At 45.1% G+C, this 16,551-nt stretch overlaps 1 protein-coding gene and 1 long non-coding RNA gene across 3 annotated transcripts in view; one reads left to right on the top strand and one right to left on the bottom strand.

Moving 5' to 3' along the window:
* Window positions 1-16,551, bottom strand: part of THRB (thyroid hormone receptor beta) — a 435,047-nt gene that overhangs the window by 417,850 nt on the left and 646 nt on the right. The window lies entirely within an intron of this gene.
* LOC120865887 lies at window positions 1,112-15,758 on the top strand. The gene is made up of 4 exons (XR_005721542.1): window positions 1,112-1,122; window positions 9,861-9,864; window positions 12,199-12,202; window positions 12,613-15,758. It is a non-coding gene; the product is annotated as an uncharacterized LOC120865887 (long non-coding RNA).

Below are 16,551 nucleotides of genomic sequence, written 5' to 3'. Positions count from 1 at the left end.
GATGGCTCCTTAAGAGTCCTCTGAAACCACTCTCCTCCAATTGTGGGTGTCGGCTGGGTTTCATCTCTGCTGAGAACATCCACTTTGGGGCCCTGATTTCTCGCCAGCGTAGGTGGGGGGTACGGGGAGATCTTCTATCTCAGTTCTTAGCTGTGTAGAGCTTTTTTTCTTTCCTTCTTTCTCTTTCCTTTAAAAAAGGGAAAAGAACAGCAGAGCTTTTCTGCCGGGCAATCTATTCCCTTATTTATAATGCAGGACAGCAGCGCCTTGTAAGTGTATATTCTGGTTCATCTGAGGACACACGGTTGTTCATTTTAAAATTAGATTCATCCTAATTATACAAAAACAGCCTGCATGTGGTTGGTCAAAACAGCAGGACAGCATTACTCAGCACCTACTTTCTGAGCCTGCCATCTAGACACGACTAAACTTGTTCAGCACACAGCCCCTGCCCTCTTAGAACTTCAAATCCAGCAGAGAAATAGCCACCTCATTGACCAATGTGAGGTTTGGGCAATGAACAGTGAGGGAATCTAGATAGTAAGAGACTTAACATGTACTATTACCTTTGGACAAGGGGTTGAAGTAAACTGTCATTAAAGGGTTATGTTTCACCAAGGAAGAGGCAGAGATCATTTGGATCCCAATCCTAATGAACCAGGGAAGGTCTGGGGAGCTCCCTGAATGAAGGATATTTGGAAGCTGGGTTGAAACAGAAGCAGGAAAAAATATATACTGGACTGTAAGGGACAGAGGGCTTCTTTGGTGGTTCAGATGGTAAAGAATTCACCTGTAGTGCAGCAGACCTAAGTTCCATTCCCGGGTGGGGAAGATCCCCTGGAGAAGGAAATGACAACCCACTCCAGTATTCTTGCCTGGAAAATCCCACGGATAGGAGCCTGACAGGCTACAGTCGGAAAGAGTTGGACATGACTTAGCACACACAAACAAGGGACAGAAGTTTGTTTGTGGACAGCAGAAAAGCATCAGAGCAAGAAGCAAGAGTAGATGCTATGAAAAAAAAGTCAATAGGTAGTCAGCTTCAGCATCACACTCAGTCCAAGTGGGAGAACCAACTTTGTGTTCAAGAGGCTAGAGCCCTGGGCAGGTAACTGAGCATCTGTTATTTTTATTTTATGCAAACCCTGAGGGTTCCCTGAGTTCAACGACTGACCACAGAACATATCTCTTGAGGCTGAAAAATTCCAGGACATCTCTAAAAAGTAGAGAAGAAAATGGCAACCCACTCCAGTATTCTTGCCTGGAAAATCCCATGGATGGAGCAACCTGGTGGGCTTAAGTACATGGGGTCACAAAGAATTGGACACGACTGAGTGACAAACACTTTCACTATAAAAAGGAGACTGTTACCAGTAAATGCATCCTAATGATTCAAAACTGAAAAAAGAGTAACTAATAATACAAAATGATCAAGGAAATTTGATTTCCTGCCTTTGGAACAATCAGGCTCCATACTTCTAGGGTGCAGGTTGACGTAACACAATCAATTTTACAGCTTCTGAAATAATAAGATAACGATAAGACTGTTTCCCCATGTACCGCGCCCTCCCAGGCACTGTGGACTGGCTACACAGTTCCTAACCACAATCTCATTTAGTGTCCTCAACAAGGCTGTGAAGTATCAATACTATTTTTATTGTACAGATGGGGTGACTGGAGTTCAAAGTGGTTAAGTAACTTGTCAGAGAGACCGCAAGCTAGAAGGTGGCAAAGCTGGGCATCCAACTCAATGCCTGAGTGATGCCACCCCTCTACCCATTACTCCTGATCTCCCGCCAGCACCCCGGCTCTCAACCAGGCCAGGACCCCAGACCCCCCATTTCCACCCTCCCTGCAATCTGCACTGTCTCTCAGAGATGGGGAATGTCTCTCCTACCTGCTCTGTGACAGGACTTTAAAATATGACATTACTGGTGCCCACACTGCAGGCTACCCTTTGCCCCAGGGATCCTAGTGAGGGGTGGTAACCAGTGAAGGGGGTGACTGAAAGAAGCAGTTCTTTCTTATGACAGGATAGCAAGAATTAGCTGGACTCAAAAGATACATGTACCCCAAAAGCAGTACTATTCACAATAGCCAAGGCACGGAGACAAGCTAAATATTCACCTTCAGAGGAACGGACAAAGGAGATGCCATACACATATAAGAGGGAATACCGCTCAGCCATAAAAAAGAATGAACTAATGCCATCCGCAGCAACGTGGATGCAACTAGAGATGATCAGACTAGGTGAAGTAAGTCAGAAAGAGAAAGACAAACACCATATGATATCACTTACACATGGAGTCAAGAATACGGCACAAATGAACCTGTCTATAAAACAGAATCACTGACATAGACAACAGACTCTAATTGCCAAGAAGGATGGGGTCAGATGAGGGATGGTTGGGAGTTTGGGATTGGCAGATGCAAGATGGATAAATAATAAGGTCCTACTGATGTTCAACCTGGTTTTAGAAAAGGCAGAGGAACCAGAGATCAAATTGTCAACATCTGCTGGATCATGGAAAAAGCAAGAGAGTTCCAGAAAAACATCTATTTCTGCTTTATTGACTTTGCCAAAGCCTTTGACTGTGTGGATCACAATAAACTGTGGAAAATTCTGAAAGAGATGGGAATACCAGACCACCTAATCTGCCTCTTGAGAAATCTGTATGCAGGTCAGGAAGCAACAGTTAGAACTGGACATGGAACAAAAGACTGGTTCCAAATAGGAAAAGCAGTACATCAAGGCTGTATATTGTCATCCTGCTTATTTAACTTCTATGCAGAGTACATCATGAGAAACACTGGACTGGAAGAAACCCAAGCTGGAATCAAGATTGCTGGGAAAAATATCAATCACCTCAGATATGCAGATGACACCACCCTTATGGCAGAAAGTGAAGAGGAACTAAAAAGCCTCTTGATGAAAGTGAAAGAGGAGAGTGAAAAAGTTGGCTTAAAGCTCAACATTCAGAAAACGAAGATCATGGCATCCGGTCCCATCACTTCATGGGAAATAGATGGGGAAACAGTGGAAACAGTGTCAGACTTTATTTTTTGGGCTCCAAAATCACTGCAGATGGTGACTGCAGCCATGAAATTAAAAGACGCTTACTCCTTGGAAGAAAAGTTATGACCAACCTAGATAGTATATTCACAAGCAGAGACATTACTTTGCTGACTAAGGTCCGTCTAGTCAAGGCTATGGTTTTTCCTGTGGTCATGTATGGATGTGAGAGTTGGACTGTGAAGAAGGCTGAGCACCGAAGAATTGATGCGTTTGAACTGTGGTGTTGGAGAAGACTCTTGAGAGTCCCTTGGACTGCAAGGAGATCCAACCAGTCCATTCTGAAGGAGATCAACCCTGGGATTTCTTTGGAAGGACTGATGCTGAAGCTGAAACTCCAGTACTTTGGCCACCTCATGTGAAGAGTTGACTCATTGGAAAAGACTTTGATGCTGGGAGGGATTGGGGGCAGGAGGAGAAGAGGACGACAGAGGATGAGATGGCTGGATGGCATCACGGACTCGATGGACATGAGTCTGAGTGAACTCTGGGAGATGGTGATGGACAGGGAGGCCTGGCGTGCTGCAGTTCATGGGGTCACAAAGAGTCGGACAAGACTGAGCGACTGAACTGAACTGAACTGAACTGTATAGCACAGGGAACTACACTCAATAACCTATGATAAACCATAATGGAAAAGAATATTTTAAATATATATATATATATATAACAGGATCACTTTTCTGTACAGTAGAAATTAACACAGCCTTGTAAATCAACTATATTTTAATGGGAAAAAAAAGTATTAGCTGGATTCTGTAATTGAGAGGCACTTATCAGGATTAACTTCTTCATATTGCAAGTTTTAATTTTCATAACTACTGAAAAATATTTCACAAAAATAGAGTGTGCCATCAAAGACAGCCCTGCTTAGGGTAACATAAAGGCAAACGATTCTTTCTTTACCTTTTACTTGTCCTTAGCATGATACCTCTGATCACTGGTTGGTCTTATTTCTTAATGAAGTACCAGTTCCCTTACTCTCAGAGGAAGACATTTTAATAAGAATTAAATGATAAGTTTTCAAAAAGGTAAAGTATGCAGAGTCAGAAGGAAAGAGCTTCTTTGTTCTTTTCACTGACCTCACTTTTATTATTCATTTCTCTCTTCCACTTCCTTCACCAGATGCATTTCTACAGAACAGGCTGAATATCTGATCAAACACATTAATGCATTTATAATTTGGGAAGAAAACAAGCAAATATCCTTTTTGACTAAAATAAATTGGGCTTCTCCATTGTAGTAAGGAATGATAAATAGAATAAATACTAGGAAACTTGCTATTTTTAGTCAAGATATTATGTAATGAGTCATTTATTTAAACTGTCTAAAGCTCTGTAAAATGATTCCAGGAAAATGGCTTCAGCTCCTCTGTCAGCACACCAAGAATCAGCTCTGCCCTCTGCTTCCTGGTAGCTCTACTTTACATTTTAGTTTTCTTTAAAAAATGCCAGCACAAATGAGGCCCTCCTGTATAGCACAGGGGACGCTACCTGGTGCTCTGTGGTGATCTAAATGCGAAGGAAATCCCAGAAAGGGTGGATATATGTACATGTGTATGGGTGTCAGTCCCTGAGTCGTATTCAACTCCTTGTGGCCCCATGGACTGGAGCCCAGTCCCACCAGGTTCCCCTGTCCACGGAGTTCTCCAGGCAAGGACACTGGACAGGGTTGCCATTGCCTTCTCCAGGAGATCTTCCTGACCCAGGGATTGAACCCAGGTCTTCTGCTTTGGAGGCAGACTCTTTACCACCTGAGCCACCAGGGAAGTCCTTCTGTGTATGTAAGGCTGATTACTTTGCTGTACAGCAGAAACTAACATAATATTGGAAGCAACTCTTCTCCAATAGAAAATTTTAAAAATGTATCAGCATCACTAGCAATGTGCCACGTACACCAGGCTTGATCAGTAAACTCCCAACACTATATACATATTATGACCCACACAGATTTATCAACAAGTTCAAGACGACAATCAAAGATTCAAAGGAAAAGGCGGGTGCAGGCAGATTAAAAGCGACCCTGTAAGAGCCCAAGAAGGGAGAAAAACAGAACCGGGTCAGCTAGGAGGGCGATCCTGCGCTAAAACCCAGACGTGGGCTACCTCGTCACTATGGAGAGGATTCCACCACGGAACGCCTGGTGGGCCGCCATCTCTGGGATCGCACAAAGTCGGACACGACTGAAGTGACTTAGCAGCAGCAGCAACGCCTCCGAAAGCACCAAGACAGCGCTCTGAGGAGAGCCTCCCAAGAACTGAAAAACAGAGGGGCAGAGAGGGGCAGACGACTCCCGCCCCCAGCCCGGGGGCATCCGGGAGGCGGGGCTGTATGTCCCCTCCCACTTCCCCAGGTGCAGGGAGGTGATCGCTGTCGCTGGGGAAGTGGAGCAAAACGAGGCTGTGTCCCTTCCAAGCCGAGGTAGGGAAGAGGCCTGTGTGCTTCTGCAACCATCTTTTCCCTTCTAGGGGTCTGACGCAGTGAGGACGTGACCTTGGAAGCCTTGAGCTGGAGACAGAGGGACCAAGACCCAGGAAATCGGGAGTCTCTGAAATTCACACGGAGCAGAGCCCCCAGTGAATCGGGAACAGCAATCTTCAGCTTCACGTGGGTGAAAGATACAATTTTACTTTCTTTAGCCCCTGCCCGTTTTTTTTTTTTTTTTCCCCCAAAGCTTGATGTTTTCCTACCAACACGTATGGCGAGAAAAGGCAAATGTCTCAATCACCTGAAATAATGCATAGAGTTTCTTTGGGCATGGAATTTGACAGAACCATAGATTTTAAGGCTAAAGTTGTACAGCCCAATTCTAGCAGCTACTGGCCACCAATGGCAATTGAAAACTTGAAATGTGGCTAGCTGAGGCTGAGATCTGTGACAAGTGTAAAATATATACCAGATACTGAAGGTTTAATACCAAAAAGTAAAAATCTCATTATTATTTCATGTTGATTATGTCAGTAATTTTTGAATATATTAGATGAAATAAAATATACTGTTGAAATCAAACACACTGGTTGTTTTTTTTTTTTTACTAATTTATAATGTGGCTACTAGAAGATTTTAAACTACCTATGTGGTTCACTTTATATTTCTATTGGACTCCTGCTGGGATAGTAGGTGTCAGCAAATTACAACTCACTGTTTTTGTAAATAAAGCTTTATTGGTACAGAGCCATGACTATTTACATACTATCTATGGCTGCTTTTCCACTACAGAGTAGATCTGAAAAGTAGGACTCTCAGTGAAAAGCTCAAAATTTTTATTATAATGGCTTATAATGCGAAGTATTTGTAGAAGATCTGTTTGGGGTTACTAAGAAATAAGACCAACCAATGATAAGAAGTATTAAGCTAAGGACATATAGAAGGAAAAGAAATAATTGTTTGCCTTTGTATTACCCTAGGTAGGGCTGTGCTTGACTTACAAGGGTTGTCCTTGTAAAATATTTGCAATATTTTTGAAAATTAAAATTTGCAATATGAAGAACTTAATTCTGATAATGCCTAGATAAAGAATAACTTTGAAATTGCCTAATTCACCTACTCTAACTACTTCATGACTAAGGAAATGAAAGCTCAGATAAGTGAAGAGACTTGTCCAAAATATTTTTATTCTGAATTAAGTGGTATTTCCGTAAGGTCATTATTGTTCATTCACTCAATGATTCATACTCTCCACCCATCTCTAATTTTGATCATTAAAGTAATACAATCCCTATCAGAAGATCAACACTTAATAGCAGAGGAACCCTTGAGTAATACTGAGCAACAAATAGGCTGTAAGATAGTTTTTAAATTAAGCTTCATTTGAAAATACTTTAAAGAGAACCTATCATGTAATCTGCTTTCAAATTAAACTTGAAATTCCCCCAAATGTAGAACCAGCTTGCTAAAAATATTCCTTATTGGAATTAAATGTTAAAAATTTGCCATATCTTGGAGAAAGTGAAATCTGTTCCCCAAGACTTCACAGCAACATATAACTGCTGCTGCTCTAGCAGCTACCCTCATGTCAGTATATTATTCTAGAACCTTTCACTTGGCTCACCATTTCCAGTCTCCATCCTACTCAAGACCTACTCCAAAAGAATCCTTTCAAAATAAAACTCTCATACACTGACCTTTAGTCTCTTCATGCAGTCAAGATAAAACCCACTTTCCTTATTGGCTTGGAAAGCCTTCATCATGTGGCTTCCACCTGCCCCTATGGCCTCATTTGCTGTCCTCTGCACATCCAACTAAGCTCCTTGCAATCCCCAAATGTGTCATACTTTTATCCCATTTCATACACTTGCATATGGTTTTCCCACTCCTAGAATTCTCCCCACCCCCTTGAAATGTGGCTAGCTGAGGCTGAGATCTGCTACAAGTGTAAAATATATACCAGATACTGAAGGTTTAATACAAAAAAGTAAAAATCTCATTATTATTTCATATTGATTATGTCAGTAATTTTTGAATATATTAGATGCAATAAAATACACTGTTGAAATCAAACACACTGGTTGCTTTTTTACTAATTTATAATGTGGCTTCTAGAAGATTTTAAAGTACATTGTACTTACTCCATCACAGAACTTATCTATATTGTAACTGATTGTAACTGTTGAAGCATTAATTCTACCACTGCTGGGAGCAGTTAATATTTAACACCTCACTGCAGGTCAAGTGCTACCTTATTTCATTTAATCTTTACTGTGTTATAGAGGAGGAGATAGGGGCACGAGCAACAAAGTCAGGGGAAGACAAGTTACGAACCCACACATCACCACTCGTAGGCAGGTTCTTAATTCTACACCGGTGGTTTTCAGTGTAGGTGATTTTGCTCCCGTGAGACATCTGGCAATATCTGGAGACATTTCTCATGGCTGCAAGTATCTAGTGGGTAAGAGGCCAGTGGCACTGGTAAACACCCTAGCATAAAGCTCCTCACAGGAAAGAACTGCTCAGCCCCAAATGCCGATGAGTCAGAGCACGCTGCTCTGTGCTCAATTAATGCCTGTAGATTGACCCCAGAGACTGAGCATCTTTACAGCAAGGATTTTTAAATGTTCACCACAGGGTCTTGGAACCGACCACAGAGCCTGGTACGCAGTAGATGTCCAGTGCATACAGGATGAATGGGTGGACGGGTGAGTGCAGGGATGGAGGGATTAATGGATGGAGGGATTAATGGATGGACGGGTGCGTGGATGGGGGTGGATGTAGAGAGAGAGGGCTGCGTGGAGGCATGGACAGATTTCAGGAGAAAAGAAACAAGTTTCTTATTTTAAGGCTTGGTTTCTGTGGCACCTGAAATAAAAATAAATCAGAAAACACATTTTTAATTAACAGTAAGTGAATTCATATAGAGTACATTCCAGAGGATGCCTCAGCCTTAGCAATACCTCACATGTATGAATCTGTAGTGTGAGATCACATTAACAAGCCAAGGGCACACAGGCCATAATGTAGATTTTTTTTTTTTAAGATTTCCTGTATAAGGTTCCCCTGGTATCTTTTTTTAAAAAAATAAAACACAAATAATACAAGGTTATACAACCATATGCTTCCTCCTGTTGTAATTACAATTCAGATATAAATACATTATTCTAGGTTTCCCGATGCTGGGAGTAAAATAGGGAGGAGAAATTACAATAAAGCTTAGGCGAAATTCAGAAAAGTAAACAAAAACATATAAGGCAGAAACAAACCATTCCATGCCTGGAGTCAATTAATATATCAAATACCAGAAATGAAGTCAAGAAAAGATATTTTATGGTTGTAACATTTTAAAGTCACAGCAATTTAGCCTAATTTTTACGTCATCACAATGGCAGCATTAATTGCTATTGAGTACACACTGATAGATTTTCCTACAGAAGAGCATAAAGGTTCACTGTGAGTGATCACTTGTCATAGAATGTAGCAGAAGGGGCTTCCCTGGTGGCTCAGTGGTAAAGAATCCACCTGCCAGTGCAGAAGACATGGGTTTTATCCCTGATCTCGGAAGAGCCCACATGCCGAGGAGTCCGGAGGCCCGGGAGCCACAGCTTCTGGCCTGTGCTCTCCAGCCCGGGAGCCACAGCCTGGAGCCCGTGTGCTCTGCACCAAGAGAAACCATCACCATGAGCAGCCCGCGCGTGGCAACGAGAGCGTGGCCTCCACGCGCCACCGCCAGGGAAAGTCCCGGCAGCAACACATACCCAGCACGGCCCCAAATAAATAATTTAAATTTAAAAATGTAGCAGAAGTTAAAGCCTGCCTGCTAAGCCACCTCAGCTGTGTCCAGCTTTTTTGCGACTCCATGGACTACAGCTGCCCAGGCTCCTCTGTCTATGGGATTCTTCAGGCAGGAATACTGGAGTGGGTTCTCATGCTGTAAAGCAGATGGGACTAATTTTTCGGTAAAGAATCTGCCTGCAGTGCAGGTGACCCGAGCTCCACCCCTGGGTTGGGAAGATCCCCTGGAGAAGGAAATGGCAAGCCACTCCAGTATCCTTGCCTGGAAAATCTCATGGACAGAGGAGCCTGGTGGGCTGCAGTCCATGGGCCACAAAGAGTCGGGCACGACTGAGTGACTAACACCATGAATTATTCCTCCCAACCTTCTGCATCCAACTTTGGCCATTTGTGGCTTTACACACACACACACATGAGGATACGATAAGTTTTGGTACATGCTGCCCCTGTACACAAGCATAAAAAGCAGGCTCTGAAAACACTTGCATTAAGTTGTTAAACTGAGGACTTCCCATAGCGTAACCAGTACAAACTAAAATCAGAGGATGTGCCCAAACATTTAGGAGCGTGGAGGAGGACTGAAACTGACGACAGGGTTTGCAGCTGGGGACATCAGCATGGCTGTGGCACTTCTCGCCATGGGAACCGCGGCCGAAGCCAGAGACGAGCAGTGCCTTTCTCGCTGTGTGAGAACAGGAGACAGACTTGTCAGAGGAGCCTCTGCAAGTATGGACTCGCAAGCGGGGAGATACTGATGCAGACAGGAGAGAAAAAGGAAAACGCTGACCCTAACCCAAGAACGCCACGGCCGCTAACCTCAACCATGAACTGCTGAGCAGCTGTTCGGAACAACCAGGGCTGAAATCCGGGCAAACAGTCTTGAGACAAATGAAAGGAAGGAGGAATGTACCAGGACCTTCCTGGGAACCACTGAACAACCTACGTCACAAGGGTCAGAAGACACAGTGGGCTCTGAAGGCCGCGATCATACAGCCTGCCATCCAAACAAGGACTGTCTTCTCCATTGTCCTCAACACAGACACTCCTGGGCCTCCAGAGGAGTCAGACAGCGTACTTCTCAAATGAAGAAGCTACACCTGTGGTCGATCAGCGTGTCTTTGAACAAGCTTTTGCTTTCATCAGCTCATCATTCATGACTTTCTGAAAAAAAAACAACAACCCTGCATTCCTGATCACAGAAGAGAAGCCATGGTACCTGAAAGCTCTTTTTTTTTAAACTAGGAAGTTGAGTAATTAGTTCAGTTCAGTCTTTCCTAATTGTTACATGTGTCCCATCTACCGTCCACTTTTGGCATACACACATACACGTGCAGGAACACACAGGCATATGTTACTTATACAGTTACCTACACAATGCAAATAATACAAATATTACTGTATGCGCTGTGAAAGTGAAAGTGAAGGCGCTCAGTCGTGTCCGACTCTTTGCGACCCCGTGGACTGCAGCCCACCTGGCTCCTGTGTTCGTGGGATTCTCCAGGCAAGAGTACAGAGTGGGGTTGCCATTTCCTTCTCCAGGAAAGGTGTATGCGCTGTATACACCTATATATATCCTTACATGTATATGTATATGTCAGAGCATCTGTCATGAAGGAAAAGCTACGTATGCTTCCTGGGAGAGAGTCAAGCTCCCGGGTCCTAATTCCTGGGTCTCCTGACTTGTCGCGTGAAAAGGATAACTTAAGTTCAGAGCAGAGCTCAGTTTCTCACTCAATAAAAATAGTACCACAGAAGAAGAGCTGCCAGGACATAAAGTTTCCAAAGTGCCTTGACATTAGGACAGTATGGACCAAACAACAGAGAAGGCAATGGCAACCCACTGCAGTCCTCTTGCCTGGAAAATCCCACGGGCAGAGGAGCCTGGTAGGCTGCAGTCCACGGGGTCGTGAAGAGTCAGACACGACTCAAGCGACTTAGCAGCAGCAGCAGCAGCAGCAGCAGGCCCAGACAACATTAGCATTAAATGTAGATCACGATTCTAGCCATCAGTTGGGCAGATTCCTGAGAAGACGTGGAAATACTATTTGTGACTCGATAATGTGGACATTCCCCCTCGCCCCCACTGGCCTAAATGCCACAACTACTAACACTTTAGGCCCTTAAGGTGGAGAGTGAGCATCCTTAATCAGAGATGCACCAGCCTAAACGTATTCAATCCCAGACCACATGGATCCCAAGAGAATCCTGGGTGACTCGTGGTGCAATTTACACTAATACACATGGGTGGGAAACCTCACAAAACCATCACCTCCTCAGATTAAAAGAAGTTTATTTTACCTAGGGGGCCATGTGAGGGACCCCGACAGGCATTCCATTCCATCACAGTGGAAACCATTTCAGAATCTCTCTGCATTAACATCACCTAGTGTCTCACAGTTCACTAGACTACATGCTGAGCTACAGAGCAACTAGAGGGGCCAGGCACACAGTAGGTACACAAATCTTTGTAGCCTGAAAGAGAAATCAAATCAGGTAATTAAAATGAATTTAAATAAAGTAGGGAGTTAACGTGCCATCTATTATTCAAGCAGCTCAGACATGAGAATAAGCTCTTCTAGCAAAATTCGCTGCTGTGATACGGACATACAATGTAAGCCAGACAGCAAACATTCACTTGAACAAAACTAAGTCAGAAGATGACACCAGATACCAGACAGGAAAGAGAAATATCCTCCCTTCTGCCCCTCCCATTCATTCTCCCAAAGGAGCATCTCCCTGAGCCCAGATGTCAAAGCCTTGGCTAGATGCGCTATGAGTCAAGGATGAGGAAACCCACAGCCCATCATCACAGTTCAGAGGGGAAGACAGAGGTGAAACAGACATAAACAAACGAACTGTCCTGCAGGTCGATAACTACACAGTGTGTGCGTGTGCGCTTAGTCAGGTCTGACTCTCTGCAACGCCCTGGACTGTAGCCCCCCAGGCTCCTCTGTCCATGGGGTTCTCCAGGCAAGAATACTGGAGTGGGTTGCCATTTCCTACTCCAGGGGATCTTCCCCACCCAGGCATCGAAACTGCGTCTCTTGTGTCTTCTACACTGGCAGGCAGGCTCTTTGTCACTGCGCCACCTGGGAATGCAGACTAAAGCACAAAGCATCAAGGCCACCTGCTGAGAGAGGGTTATGGCTGCAGGGTCATCTTCCAGTACCTGGACCTGAACCGTCCTCTCAGACTGCTCCAGTTTGAAAGCTTGGCTGAGACACTGGATATTTGAGAAAGTCAGCCCAAAGAACATGTTAACCATTCATTCCTCTAGGTCTGAGCTCTATTTCTGCACTAGAGACAGCGTCCAAGGTCCCCACAAATAAAGTCCCACTAGGTGACTTTCCATTACTATACTTTCTGCATCTTTTTTTCTCTCGCAGGTGGGCAAAAGACTTTACCATGTAGAGAACTTTACTTCATTTTCTGTAGAAATGAAGTTCAAGTTACGTGACATGATATTTCATGAGAGTATAAGTAGTTGGCACGCATGTAGAGGTAAGCCCTCTACAAATGTTATCTGATTTATCCTTACAGGTTCTGTACATACTTGCCACCTCAGTGGCTCCCTCCCCACCTTTTCTTTTCTGTTAACTTGGACACAGAAGTTCAGAGCTAAATTAAAAACTGAAAAGCAATAAGCACTTATTTCAGTTTAATTTATGCCTAAGATTTTGATCTCTCTTCTTTTATCATTTTTACTGGTCTCATCACTTTGTGGGCTTTTTTTTACTATGTTTTTTTACACTTTTCTTTTCTTTTTTTTTTTTTACTATGCATTTACTGACACACGTTTCTGGAAGTCATACTCTGTAAACAAAAATAAACGACCAGAACCATCCATTGTAATTTCCTTTTAGTCTCAACCATCACAAGCATCTTCATGAATAGTTACTTTGAATATGCCCCCTTGGGTATCACACCTCCGTCACTTGGAAACTCAGACAGTGTCACAGTTCCCATAATTATCAGGTTCAGAATCTGTTTATGAAATGGGGCAAGGAGACGGGGAAGAGGCTGGCTGAATTTACACGCAGAGTAGTGGCCCAGGGTAATTCCTGATCTACCAGCAAAAGGCGTATTTGCATCGTGTGCTGGGTCTTGACAGTCTCATTCGCCCCTTCCCCAACAGCTACTTTTGCAGACCAGTGACACCACCACAAGCCCTTGGGCCCCTCGGGGCTGCCAAGGCCAAAGGCACTGCCAGAACCTGCTGAGTGAGAAGGCACTGCTATCATCCGGTGATGTCTCTTCCCTGGAATCTCACTCTCAGCACTGACAATGCCTCTGGAACTCATAAAGAGGCTGCTGAAACCTAGGGAGTTGAAGGTCAGTGTCTTCAGGGAATGACGGTAACACGGAAGACAAACTGCTGCTGAGGATTTCCAGGCACTCAAGGCAAATGCCCCCAGAAGAACTCACAGAAATAACTCTGAGTTGTCACTACACAAAGCAGGGCTAGCTTTCCTATCAAAAGCTGAGCCATATACACATGGCACACACAGGTACAGACCTCGGCACACCCCATCGATACTCACTTAGATGCTTACTTAAGTATTTGGGTTTGGGCACAACCATTTATTTACTCAACAAAGATTTATCTAGCACCTACTTGTGTGCTAAGCACCGGTCAAGATGTTAGATAATTATGAGTAAACAAGGTAGTCAAGACTCTTCTTCTCATGGACTCTATATTCTAGACAGGGGAGACAAGTACTCAACAAGTAGCAACTGAAATGAACAATTCAGATACCAAATAACACCACGGAAGAGGGATAAAGGTAAGCAAAAACTATGCAAGGGTTCTGAGAAGCAAGGGGAGCCTGCCTTGCTCCAACGTCAGGGAAGCGCTCTTGACAGAAGCAACACGTAGTCTTACAGCACAATGACAAAAAGGAGCTCAAGAAACCAATCATCTTTACTCTGATTTCCTTAAAAAAGATGAGCATACTAAAACGAAACGTGCAATATCATTTGTGGCTCCACACACCATGTTTCAGCAACTGCAAAAATCCCAGGAAAGGAAAAGGATCCACGACTTTCTCCACTGGGAAGGAAAGTTCAAGAAACCTCCTTTTCCCAAAGTTGCTAAATTAAAAGGGATCTGTCTTAATTTGCCTCTATAGCAGAATTTGCTACAAAGAGTCTAAAGAGGGGGAAATGGAATGCTAATTTCTCTTTTAATGTCAGTTACTTTATAAAAAGCATTTTTCAATGTCAATAAAATTATGCCTTTGCATTGTAATGCCAACAGGAATTGCTTTATTTAGGAAAAGTCTATGGCTAAATTCAGTATCATTTGCTTTCACTTGTTAAAAAATAGAAGCAAATCACATTTACTAGCAGATGACACAACTTCAATATACAATTAAACTTTGAAACTCATTAAGATTCTGATGATATCTATTCAACATGCACAAATAATAAGTGTTCACCAATGCCTTCACATATCTCATCTTGAATAAGTTGCTTGATATTGAATTTCTGTTGAAGTCAATTAAAATGCTAAGCCAACTGGCATGAAAACTCCTGGAAACATCCACTGCTTAGAATAACTTTCATCAAAACACCTTCTTCTTTCGTGTTTCCTAGTCCCTGCCTTGTTTCAGAATCAGAGAGGCGAGCAGTAGTGAATCAAGGAGCTGATCTGTCACTGTGAATATCCAGAATGAATCGGTGAAATATTTTGACTAACACGCAATTTGTATTACTGTGCAATCCAGAGCATGCTACATATTACTGCAATGTAAATAGGCATACTAAAAGGTCAAATAAAATTATTGCCCCAAAGGTCTACATTACCCAATATACTGATGCTATGAGAAACTGCTGTGCTCTGTTATTATACACTGTATAAGGAATGCTGAATTTCTTGAACTTCAAAACAGGTCTTTAAAACTGACTCTCTCAAGACCTAGGATCAATAACATGCTAAGGGGAAGACTTTGTTTCGTGTATTTACTAGGCTTAGTGTTTGAATCTTCACAAATTCTGTGTGTGAGAAGGGCAGATGTCTGCTCAGGTAAACCCTTGTCTCTTCCTTCGTTTCACTTGATGGAACTGTCATGCTTCCAGACCCCACCTTGAACATTTCCCATTTGGGGAAAATTCTACATTGAACCTTCCAGACCCAAAACACTCATCCCACCTCCACTGAAAACAAATCAGAAGACTTAAGATTTAACACTAATAAGAACCTGATGATGGTCGCTGGGAAATAAAAAGGACCACATCCACCAGGAGTAAGAACTCCCCCAAATGAGACCTTCTCCGAGGGGTGGCGGGGGTGGGGGAGAGCGCGCAGCAGGCACCACTGCGCGGATCGGAACCGACTCGAGATGGCCCAGGGGAAGATGCTGCGTCAAGAGAAGCGAAGCAAGAAGCACGACCCGGAGGCAAGCGAAATCGTCCGCAAATCCCCGAGGAGGTGGGCAGACGCCAAGTCGCCAGGCGCGGGCACCGGCGCACGCCACCCGCGGGGTCCGTGCCGCCTGCAAAGCCCGGAGCTCCAGGGCAGCAGAACAGGGGGCTCGGGGACCCGCCGTCCCTTTAAACCGGCTCCGCCGCACCCCCCCCGCCCCCGCCCCCGCCCCTCAGCCCCGCTGTCTGCCAACCTTTTCCGAACCCTCGTGTCATAGAACTTCCTCATCATGGAAACTTCCACTGGGTTCGGCGCCCAGGATGCCAAACTCCGGGTCACAAGGAGGCTGGCAACCAGCCGGGGCTCGGGGTCCGAGGGCCACGGCCGCCCCAGCCGCCCCGCTCCGCCGCTGCCCACGCCGCGGCTCCCCGAGGGTGCCCGAGCCGGAGGGCACCTCCTCCCCGCGGCGGGGCGCGAAGCCCCGGGGGCGGGCGCCCGGCGGCTGACACCCCACCCACGCCCGCCCGCGCGCTCGGCGTCGCCGCTCGCACCCCGAGGGGTTCCCGCGACACCCCCGCCCGCCCGCCCTCCGGACAGCGGGACTGTCGCCCCCGCACCCCCGCCTCCGCGCCGTCCTCTCGCCGAATTACCGGGGCGCTGGAGCCGGCCGGGTGGGGCGCCCCCGCCGGGGGAGGCAGCCTGCGGGCGCTGCCCGAGCCCTGGAGCTGGAGGGCCGCTTCCCCGGCGCACTCGCCTTATTCATGCAAAGTTAATCCCCGCCGCGTCACGGCCGCCCGCCCGAGGACGCGCGCCCGCCTTGGCCGAGCCCCGCAGTCTCCACCCTCCTCCGCCCCCTCCTCCCGGCGGCGGGGTCCCGGGAGCGCGTCCTG

The sequence above is a fragment of the Oryx dammah genome, unplaced genomic scaffold (assembly GCF_014754425.2).
Source record: "Oryx dammah isolate SB20612 unplaced genomic scaffold, SCBI_Odam_1.1 HiC_scaffold_7, whole genome shotgun sequence".
NCBI classification, from domain to species: domain Eukaryota; kingdom Metazoa; phylum Chordata; class Mammalia; order Artiodactyla; family Bovidae; genus Oryx; species Oryx dammah.
Note: the sequence above shows the minus strand (reverse complement) of the source record. Positions and strands in the feature narration are given on the sequence as shown.